This window comes from Electrona antarctica, assembly GCF_951216825.1.
Source record: "Electrona antarctica genome assembly, chromosome: 2".
NCBI classification, from domain to species: domain Eukaryota; kingdom Metazoa; phylum Chordata; class Actinopteri; order Myctophiformes; family Myctophidae; genus Electrona; species Electrona antarctica.
This window is the reverse complement of record NC_136807.1, coordinates 12,824,299-12,837,043: the sequence shown is the minus strand read 5'-3', so window position 1 is coordinate 12,837,043 and position 12,745 is coordinate 12,824,299.

Below are 12,745 nucleotides of genomic sequence, written 5' to 3'. Positions count from 1 at the left end.
GAAAAGGAATCTTTGAAATGTTTCATAGTTATAGAAATATAGTGCTTTCAAATTTGAGAAATTCAGAATGGGGCTCTATGGCAGACCTATGGCACGTCAAAAAATCACTTTCACCTAGAAACTCTTTTCACACTTTTTATAATTCAGCTTACTGTGGAGACACATGCTGGAACGTTTTACTTTGAAATGTTTTATAGTTTCTGAGTTATTTAACTTAAACGCCCAATGCATTCTCAATGGCAATAGCACACACTTTGGCATGCTACTAGTCCTACATACTTACACCTAGAAACCCCATTCACGCCTATTTAGGTTCATCTACGGTGGCCATGTTTGCCTGAAAAGGAGTCTTTGAAATGTTTCATAGTTTTAGAAATATAGTGCTTTCAAATTTGAGAAATTCAGAATGGGGCTCAATGGCAGACCTATGGCACGTCAAAAAATCACTTTCACCTAAAAACTCCATTCACACTTTTTAAAATTCAGCTTACTGTGGAGACACATGCTGGAACTTTTTACTTTGAAATGTATTATAGTTTCTGAGTTATTTAACTTAAACGCCCAATTCATTCTCAATGGCAATAGCACAAACTTTGGCATGCTACTAGTCCTACATACTTACACCTAGAAACCCCATTCAAGCCTATTTAGGTTCATCTTACGGTGGCCATGTTTGCCTGAAAAGGAATCTTTGAAATGTTTCATAGTTTTAGGAATATAGTGCTTTCAAATTTGAGAAATTCAGAATGGGGCTCAATGGCAGACCTATGGCACGTCAAAAAATCACTTTCACCTAGAAACTCTTTTCACACTTTTTATAATTCAGCTTACTGTGGAGACACATGCTGGAACTTTTTACTTTGAAATGTTTTATAGTTTCTGAGTTATTTAACTTAAACGCCCAATGCATTCTCAGTGGCAATAGCAAAACTTTGGCATGCTACTAGTCCTACATACTTACACCTAGAAACCCCATTCACGCCTATTTAGTTTCTTCTTACGGTGGCCATGTTTGCCTAAAAAGGAATCTTTGAAAGTTTTCATAGTTTTAGAAATATAGTGCCTTCAAATTTGAGACATTTATAATGGGGCTCAATGGCAGGTATTGGGATGTCAAAAAATCACTTTCACCTAGAAGCTCCATTCACACTTTTTATAATTCAGCTTACTGTGGAGACACATGCTGGAACTTTTTACTTTGAAATGTTTTATAGTTTCTGAGTTATTTAACTGAAACACCCAATGCATTCTCAATGGCAATAGCACAAACTTTGGCATGCTACTAGTCCTACATACTTACACCTAGAAACCCCATTCAAACCTATTTAGGTTAATCTTATGGTGGACATGTTTGCCTGAAAATGAATCTTTGAAATGTTTCATAGTTTTAGAAATATAGTGCTTTCAAATTTGAGAAATTTATAATGGGGCTCAATGGCAGGTATTGGGACGTCAAAAAATCACTTTCACCTAGAAGCTCCATTCACACTTTTTGAGTGGTGTAAACCACTCCTACAACTGGCTTTGTTAGTCTGTCTGTCTGTCTGTCTGTGCGTAAAAAATGAGCATGGTTGCTACGGTCACCCAGTTCGCCCGGGTGTGATGTCATTACGTCAGACATTACGTCAGACCACAGCTGATCAGGCTATATAAGACCTTACACCACTCAGTTCACACGGGTGTGATTTTTATAATTCAGCTTACTGTGGAGACACATGCTGGAACTTCTTACTTTGAAATGTTTTATAGTTTCTGAGTTATTTAACTTAAACGCCCAATGCATTCTCAATGGCAATAGCACAGACTTTGGCATGCTACTAGTCTTACATACTTACACCTAGAAACCCCATTAAAACCTATTTAGGTTCATCATGTGGTGGACATGTTTGCCTGAAAAGGAATCTTTGAAATGTTTCATAGTTTTAGAAATATAGTGCTTTCAAATTTGAGAAATTCAGAATGGGGCTCAATGGCAGGTATTAGGACGTCAAAAAATCAATTTCACCTAGAAACTCCATTCACACTTTTTAAAATTCAGATTACTGTGGAGACACATGCTGGAACTTTTTACTTTGAAATGTATTATAGTTTCTGAGTTATTTAACTTAAACGCCCAATTCATTCTCAATGGCAATAGCACAAACTTTGGCATGCTACTAGTCCTACATACTTACACCTAGAAACCCCATTCACGCCTATTTAGGTTCATCTTACGGTGGCCATGTTTGACTAAAAAGGAATCTTTGAAAGTTTTCATAGTTTTAGAAATATAGTGCCTTCAAATTTGAGACATTTATAATGGGGCTCAATGGCAGGTATTGGCACGTCAAAAAATCACTTTCACCTAGAAACTCCATTCGTACTTTATATAATTCAGCTTACTGTGGAGACACATGCTGGAACTTTTTACTTTGAAATGTTTTATAGTTTCTGAGTTATTTAACTTAAATGCCCAATGCATTCTCAATGACAATAGCACAAACTTTGGCATGCTACTAGTCTTACATACTTACACCTAGAAACCCCATTCAAACCTATTTAGGTTCATCATGTGGTGGACATGTTTGCCTGAAAAGGAATCTTTGAAATGTTTCATAGTTTTAGAAATATAGTGCTTTCAAATTTGAGAAATTCAGAATGGGGCTCAATGGCAGGTATTAGGACGTCAAAAAATCTTTTTCACCTAGAAGCTCCATTCACACTTTTTATAATTCAGGTTACTGTGGAGACACATGCTGGAACTTTTTACTTTGAAATGTTTTATAGTTTCTGAGTTATTTAACTTAAACGCCCAATGCATTCTCAATGGCAATAGCACAAACTTTGGCATGCTACTAGTCCTACATACTTACACCTAGAAACTCCATTCACGGCTATTTAGGTTCATCTTACGGTGGCCATGTTTGCCTGAAAAGGAATCTTTGAAATGTTTCATAGTTTTAGAAATATAGTGCCTTCAAATTTGAGACATTTATAATGGGGCTCAATGGCAGGTATTGGGACGTCAAAAAATCACTTTCACCTAGAAGCTCCATTCACACTTTTTATAATTCAGCTTACTGTGGAGACACATGCTGGAACTTTTTACTTTGAAATGTTTTATAGTTTCTGAGTTATTTAACTTAAACGCCCAATGCATTCTCAATGGCAATAGCACAAACTTTGGCATGCTACTAGTCCTACATACTTACACCTAGAAACTCCATTCACGGCTATTTAGGTTCATCTTACGGTGGCCATGTTTGCCTGAAAAGGAATCTTTGAAATGTTTCATTGTTTTAGAAATATAGTGCTTTCAAATTTGAGAAATTCAGAATGGGGCTCAATGGCAGGTATTAGGACGTCAAAAAATCACTTTCACCTAGAAACTCCATTCACACTTTTTAAAAATTCAGCTTACTGTGGAGACACATGCTGGAACTTTTTACTTTAAAATGTTTTATAGTTTCTGAGTTATTTAACTTAAACGCCCAATGCATTCTTAATGGCAATAGCACAAACTTTGGCATGCTACTAGTCCTACATACTTACACCTAGAAACCCCATTCAAGCCTATTTAGGTTAATCTAATGGTGGCCATGTTTGCCTGAAAAGGAATCTTTGAAATGTTTCATAGTTATAGAAATATAGTGCTTTCAAATTTGAGAAATTCAGAATGGGGCTCTATGGCAGACCTATGGCACGTCAAAAAATCACTTTCACCTAGAAACTCTTTTCACACTTTTTATAATTCAGCTTACTGTGGAGACACATGCTGGAACGTTTTACTTTGAAATGTTTTATAGTTTCTGAGTTATTTAACTTAAACGCCCAATGCATTCTCAATGGCAATAGCACACACTTTGGCATGCTACTAGTCCTACATACTTACACCTAGAAACCCCATTCACGCCTATTTAGGTTCATCTACGGTGGCCATGTTTGCCTGAAAAGGAGTCTTTGAAATGTTTCATAGTTTTAGAAATATAGTGCTTTCAAATTTGAGAAATTCAGAATGGGGCTCAATGGCAGACCTATGGCACGTCAAAAAATCACTTTCACCTAAAAACTCCATTCACACTTTTTAAAATTCAGCTTACTGTGGAGACACATGCTGGAACTTTTTACTTTGAAATGTATTATAGTTTCTGAGTTATTTAACTTAAACGCCCAATTCATTCTCAATGGCAATAGCACAAACTTTGGCATGCTACTAGTCCTACATACTTACACCTAGAAACCCCATTCAAGCCTATTTAGGTTCATCTTACGGTGGCCATGTTTGCCTGAAAAGGAATCTTTGAAATGTTTCATAGTTTTAGAAATATAGTGCTTTCAAATTTGAGAAATTCAGAATGGGGCTCAATGGCAGACCTATGGCACGTCAAAAAATACTTTCACCTAGAAACTATTTTCACACTTTTTATAATTCAGATTACTGTGGAGACACATGCTGGAACTTTTTACTTTGAAATGTTTTATAGTTTCTGAGTTATTTAACTTAAACGCCCAATGCATTCTCAGTGGCAATAGCAAAACTTTGGCATGCTACTAGTCCTACATACTTACACCTAGAAACCCCATTCACGCCTATTTAGTTTCTTCTTACGGTGGCCATGTTTGCCTAAAAAGGAATCTTTGAAAGTTTTCATAGTTTTAGAAATATAGTGCCTTCAAATTTGAGACATTTATAATGGGGCTCAATGGCAGGTATTGGGATGTCAAAAAATCACTTTCACCTAGAAGCTCCATTCACACTTTTTATAATTCAGCTTACTGTGGAGACACATGCTGGAACTTTTTACTTTGAAATGTTTTATAGTTTCTGAGTTATTTAACTGAAACACCCAATGCATTCTCAATGGCAATAGCACAAACTTTGGCATGCTACTAGTCCTACATACTTACACCTAGAAACCCCATTCAAACCTATTTAGGTTAATCTTATGGTGGACATGTTTGCCTGAAAATGAATCTTTGAAATGTTTCATAGTTTTAGAAATATAGTGCTTTCAAATTTGAGAAATTTATAATGGGGCTCAATGGCAGGTATTGGGACGTCAAAAAATCACTTTCACCTAGAAGCTCCATTCACACTTTTTGAGTGGTGTAAACCACTCCTACAACTGGCTTTGTTAGTCTGTCTGTCTGTCTGTCTGTGCGTAAAAAATGAGCATGGTTGCTACGGTCACCCAGTTCGCCCGGGTGTGATGTCATTACGTCAGACATTACGTCAGACCACAGCTGATCAGGCTATATAAGACCTTACACCACTCAGTTCACACGGGTGTGATTTTTATAATTCAGCTTACTGTGGAGACACATGCTGGAACTTCTTACTTTGAAATGTTTTATAGTTTCTGAGTTATTTAACTTAAACGCCCAATGCATTCTCAATGGCAATAGCACAGACTTTGGCATGCTACTAGTCTTACATACTTACACCTAGAAACCCCATTAAAACCTATTTAGGTTCATCATGTGGTGGACATGTTTGCCTGAAAAGGAATCTTTGAAATGTTTCATAGTTTTAGAAATATAGTGCTTTCAAATTTGAGAAATTCAGAATGGGGCTCAATGGCAGGTATTAGGACGTCAAAAAATCAATTTCACCTAGAAACTCCATTCACACTTTTTAAAATTCAGATTACTGTGGAGACACATGCTGGAACTTTTTACTTTGAAATGTATTATAGTTTCTGAGTTATTTAACTTAAACGCCCAATTCATTCTCAATGGCAATAGCACAAACTTTGGCATGCTACTAGTCCTACATACTTACACCTAGAAACCCCATTCACGCCTATTTAGGTTCATCTTACGGTGGCCATGTTTGACTAAAAAGGAATCTTTGAAAGTTTTCATAGTTTTAGAAATATAGTGCCTTCAAATTTGAGACATTTATAATGGGGCTCAATGGCAGGTATTGGCACGTCAAAAAATCACTTTCACCTAGAAACTCCATTCGTACTTTATATAATTCAGCTTACTGTGGAGACACATGCTGGAACTTTTTACTTTGAAATGTTTTATAGTTTCTGAGTTATTTAACTTAAATGCCCAATGCATTCTCAATGACAATAGCACAAACTTTGGCATGCTACTAGTCTTACATACTTACACCTAGAAACCCCATTCAAACCTATTTAGGTTCATCATGTGGTGGACATGTTTGCCTGAAAAGGAATCTTTGAAATGTTTCATAGTTTTAGAAATATAGTGCTTTCAAATTTGAGAAATTCAGAATGGGGCTCAATGGCAGGTATTAGGACGTCAAAAAATCTTTTTCACCTAGAAGCTCCATTCACACTTTTTATAATTCAGGTTACTGTGGAGACACATGCTGGAACTTTTTACTTTGAAATGTTTTATAGTTTCTGAGTTATTTAACTTAAACGCCCAATGCATTCTCAATGGCAATAGCACAAACTTTGGCTTGCTACTAGTCCTACATACTTACACCTAGAAACTCCATTCACGGCTATTTAGGTTCATCTTACGGTGGCCATGTTTGCCTGAAAAGGAATCTTTGAAATGTTTCATAGTTTTAGAAATATAGTGCCTTCAAATTTGAGACATTTATAATGGGGCTCAATGGCAGGTATTGGGACGTCAAAAAATCACTTTCACCTAGAAGCTCCATTCACACTTTTTATAATTCAGCTTACTGTGGAGACACATGCTGGAACTTTTTACTTTGAAATGTTTTATAGTTTCTGAGTTATTTAACTTAAACGCCCAATGCATTCTCAATGGCAATAGCACAAACTTTGGCATGCTACTAGTCCTACATACTTACACCTAGAAACTCCATTCACGGCTATTTAGGTTCATCTTACGGTGGCCATGTTTGCCTGAAAAGGAATCTTTGAAATGTTTCATTGTTTTAGAAATATAGTGCTTTCAAATTTGAGAAATTCAGAATGGGGCTCAATGGCAGGTATTAGGACGTCAAAAAATCAATTTCACCTAGAAACTCCATTCACACTTTTTAAAAATTCAGCTTACTGTGGAGACACATGCTGGAACTTTTTACTTTAAAATGTTTTATAGTTTCTGAGTTATTTAACTTAAACGCCCAATGCATTCTTAATGGCAATAGCACAAACTTTGGCATGCTACTAGTCCTACATACTTACACCTAGAAACCCCATTCAAGCCTATTTAGGTTAATCTAATGGTGGCCATGTTTGCCTGAAAAGGAATCTTTGAAATGTTTCATAGTTATAGAAATATAGTGCTTTCAAATTTGAGAAATTCAGAATGGGGCTCTATGGCAGACCTATGGCACGTCAAAAAATCACTTTCACCTAGAAACTCTTTTCACACTTTTTATAATTCAGCTTACTGTGGAGACACATGCTGGAACGTTTTACTTTGAAATGTTTTATAGTTTCTGAGTTATTTAACTTAAACGCCCAATGCATTCTCAATGGCAATAGCACACACTTTGGCATGCTACTAGTCCTACATACTTACACCTAGAAACCCCATTCACGCCTATTTAGGTTCATCTACGGTGGCCATGTTTGCCTGAAAAGGAGTCTTTGAAATGTTTCATAGTTTTAGAAATATAGTGCTTTCAAATTTGAGAAATTCAGAATGGGGCTCAATGGCAGACCTATGGCACGTCAAAAAATCACTTTCACCTAAAAACTCCATTCACACTTTTTAAAATTCAGCTTACTGTGGAGACACATGCTGGAACTTTTTACTTTGAAATGTATTATAGTTTCTGAGTTATTTAACTTAAACGCCCAATTCATTCTCAATGGCAATAGCACAAACTTTGGCATGCTACTAGTCCTACATACTTACACCTAGAAACCCCATTCAAGCCTATTTAGGTTCATCTTACGGTGGCCATGTTTGCCTGAAAAGGAATCTTTGAAATGTTTCATAGTTTTAGAAATATAGTGCTTTCAAATTTGAGAAATTCAGAATGGGGCTCAATGGCAGACCTATGGCACGTCAAAAAATACTTTCACCTAGAAACTCTTTTCACACTTTTTATAATTCAGATTACTGTGGAGACACATGCTGGAACTTTTTACTTTGAAATGTTTTATAGTTTCTGAGTTATTTAACTTAAACGCCCAATGCATTCTCAATTGCAATAGCACAAACTTTGGCATGCTACTAGTCCTACATACTTACACCTAGAAACCCCATTAACGCCTATTTAGATTCATCTTACGGTGGACATGTTTGCCTGAAATGGAATATTTGAAATGTTTCATAGTTTTCGAAATATAGTGCTTTCAAATTTGAGGGGTCAATGGCAGGTATTGGGACGTAAAATAAATCACTTTCACCTGGAAACTCCATTAACACTTTTTAAAATTCAGCTTACTGTGGAGACACATGCTGGAACCTTTTACTTTGAAATGTTTTGTAGTTTCTGAGTTATTTAAGTAGCCTATAGCCTATTTTGATGCCAATACTTAGCAAACAAGAAATAAAACAATCAAGCTTTCGATAGTTCATTACCTATTACCAAGAATACATAATTGAACATTGTAAAATAGAAGGTTAATGTTCTTCAATAATGATGAAGCCCCTGGAATGGGCTGTCCTTTCCTTGCCTTCTCATTAAACTCTAAACTGCTTGTAGACAGTAAATGGACCAGCAGATGGCAGCACTGTTCAACTATAAAAGCTACAGTGCATGTACTGTATGTTAGCAGTACATTGAAGTGCCCATTTTGTTCAGGGATATTCCATCTGACAGTGTGGCCATTCAGGCAAGCTATATATAGCATACTGTATGCACTTACAGTATGGACTCTGCCTCCCAACCGTCATTCTCGCGAGACCATGTGAGTAGGCCTACAGACCACATAATAGGGAACATTTAGGCTACACACACGCGCACACAGTCACACACGTGTACGCACACCACGCACGCACACACACTCACACACACACTCACACACATACACACACACACGCACACACACACACACACACGTGCACACGCACAAACACACGTGCGCACACGCACGGACACGTACACATGTGCACGGCTGCACGCGCACAATAACACACACACACGCACGCACAAACACACACACACACACATGTGCACGTGCACACGCGCACATGCACACGCAACCACGAACGCACGCACACGCGCACACACACACACACACACACACACACACACACACACACACACTTACTTAATGGTACAGACCGAGACACACTTGTCTATTATTCTTTATTCGTGTTTTTTTAGTCATAGAGAACATTTAAAATGGTTGGAACCCCCACAATAACTGACATCACTTCTCTGCTTCATATAACACTGACACAGAAACAGGGGAAAACATGTACACGAGTACACAAACACACGGTCACGAAAAAAAATGGCCGCCCATCTACAGCAATTTAATTCCCCCAAAAAATAAAAAAATAAAGAAGGGAAAAAAAGAAAATAAACAACAGACCATTGAGGATACACACAGCCAAGACTTGTCCTGCTTTACAAAAGCGGTGCAGTACAGTTTGTAGCAAAGGAACCGACACCTCTACAAAAGTGACAAAAAGAAACACCATACAATCTATCGTTGTGGAAGTGCTTAAGTACATTTTGGAAGTATTTGTACTATTTTTCAAAAGGATATCGATATCAATGCCTACAAAATCACCAGTAAAAATAGTTCATCTCTGTAAAAATGTGTTCAGCAGGACAAGTCTTGACTATGGATTTTTGTATTACATTTTTTTTGTAATTTTTGTCACAAACTCTACTATTTATTTTTTATTTTTTATTTTTTTGTATCATGTTTCAACTTTGTCTTCAATACAACAACAATAACACTGTTTTCTTCTTAATACAAATATGTACAGAGACTTCCACTTGGTTCAAAATAATGCCCTGCACACTGATGCATTATCTAGGATTATGGAGCATGTCGGTCGTAAACAGAAACAGAAACTGCCCACGCGGTATTGTTTTTCTTTTTTTTTTGGGGGGGGGGGGGGGGGGGGGAGTATACCTGAATCGACAGAATGAGAAGATCACAGTTTATTCACCGTAACAACACCTCAGCGTCTTTGTAGCAAAAATGATAATGTCGCCATGACAATAGTGACAACAACCCCCCCCCCCCCCCCCCCCCCAACCTGTCTATAACAGACAAAATGTCTTTAATGTACCCTATATTAGTTACCCCCCCATGCATACCAATTGTTTTGTGTTGTAGTTGTTTTTAAGCAGGATTTGAACCGTGGTCTGCTAAGTGTAAACATAACTTAGCCTGAAATGAGAGGAGCGAGAAAGGCACACAATGATAAGACCACATATACTGTAGCTTGGGATGACAGAAGCTAACGGGGGTGGGGATCATGGGTGTGTTGTTGGCAGGAAGGCGAGGGAGACTTTTGGTTTTTGGTTAGCCTGGTGGAAAAGTGCCGCTTTACCAGACATTCCTTTTCTGTGCGTGCTTGCTTGCGTGCGTGCGTGCGTGCGTGCGTGCGTGCGTGCGTGCGTGTGTTAAAATGTGAATAGTATGTTTATCTCGAGCCTCCACAAAAAAAGAACAGATTTTAAATTGAAGTGAGACTAGGGTGCTAGGGTCTAGGGTGCTAGGGTGTGCCTCCCTCTGTTCAAATATAAATAACCAAAAACAGATGAAATAGAATTCGGTGGGTTTGACTCGGCCCAACCCAAACGCATCACAATGCCAAATTAATGGATGTTCCACTTGAACTTGGGATGCCTTTGGGAAGCTTCGACACTCTTCAATAGAACTCCTCGCTAGTGTTCCATCACTCAGTACTTTATGTATAATGCCTAATGTAGGCTCCATTGCAAGCAGAAAATAGCTGAATTACGAGCTCACAAAATGTGTTGCGTGTACACGATGTGTTGTGAGTTTATAGGTCTGCTAGGCACTGTTGTTCAACGGAGTACGAATCAGGCTTAAATGAGCATAAGCTCGTGCGTGGGCATGGAATCAACCGCAGGCTGGAGGCCTATTCATTTTCTCAGACATGTTTTTTAGTTTTTTTGGGGGGGTGGAGGGTGGGGGGGGGGGGGGGGTGGTTATGTTTTCACGGTCTCTCATACCTCAGTATAGACAGTTTTATCAAGCAGTTTAAAAGGAGGTCATGCCATATCAAATAGGGTAGGAGAATATTCACAGTCTAAATTCTCTCGGGGGGAGGGGGGGTAGTAATCTCGTGCATTTCAAGAGAGGAAGAATAACGTTACATGTTTTAATTAAATGCATCAAAAGGACCCTTCCTTGGGAAAGGTTTACACAAGACCAGTGGTTTGGGGATTGGTGGCGAGATCTAGAAGTCATTAAAAAAGAAAAAAGAAAATGGCTTTGACATTCATTTGAGTGATGGACACACTTTGTTTATGCAACAAAACGCCTCCTCCTAAATCTAGGATGGAGATGATGCAGCCTGCATGGCGAATCAATCTCCGACTCCCACGTTCAACTTCTCATCTCACATGAGAGCTCAATGATCGCCTCTAGCCTCAGTTGACTAGCTGGCCTTTTCTGCAGCTCTCCATGATCACCTGAGAACCAAACTTTGCTTCCCATCAATCTATTTTGGTTTGCTATAAAACAAAAGGGGCTTTTGTGTTTGGAAAGGAAAAGCATCGCTCGCTATCTATCTATGTAGGCCTAGTATGCAGGCTCCTCTGACACAAAAGTGAAGCCCCCGAAAGGGCTTTTTTTTCTCAACATCCAGAGTAATGTACAGGGCGTTTTTTTACATTGAACATCAACATACTGGCGAAACAATGCATTTCTCTGTAGCCCTCCATTCTGCTGGGGGATGAATAAATGTCATCTGCTATTGGCCACACGGTCTCTCTGGTTTCGTACAAGTCGAGACCCAAATGCTGGCATTTTTCAATGGGTTATTTTTTTGTCTTTCAGAAAGTGCACAAAAGGAGTTTCATTCTACATTGGCTAAAAAGCACATTTAAAACCACATGCCTTTGACATCAGAGTTACACACAGAGATATGGTACTTTACACCACAGTAGCTGCAACCACTCACTCAAAGGCAGGTGTCACACTCACACTTAGAACAGTTTTCCTATTTGCTTTGCTTTTAAGGTTCAACATCGAGCCAGCCCCACCATAACGATACAATACCTGCACAATGTATAGCAGTTACACTATGTGCAGAACATTATTAAGAGTCATCATTATCATCATCATTTACTGTACATGAACTCACATGACACTTGGGAACAAAGAGCCAAACCATCTAAGTTTTCAAAATGACAGTCCATTTTTTTTCCTCCTTCTGGTTCAGCAGTAGTAGAAGGTACAACATACAGTAGAGGTTTTTCGACATTTCTGCATCAAGGACAGACTAAAAACCCCAGAAAGAAACGCATATAAATGAAACCTTAACAAGAAAACACTCCCAGGATATTGTACTGTATCTTCAAATGATGCCTACTTTAGCCTTTAGCTCGACTGAACGGGTATGTCTGAAGCCACAGTTGCGCAGGTCGTAGAGATATTATTACATAGGGTGTAATTAACTGCCTCCTGTTGGATAACAAATCTCAACATCTCTTCTACACAGCTAGGGATCCTCCGATAAGCCAATACAAGAGAAGAAGAAGAGCAAGTCAACAATTACACTGGAAAAATATATGTATGTTTATATTCATATATATAGCATCTTTAAATTCTATTTATACAGAATGTATATAGAGTGTACTTATGGCCATCTTGGCAGAGAAATAAAGGCATTTGAAACAATCACCACTCTCTTGATGCCA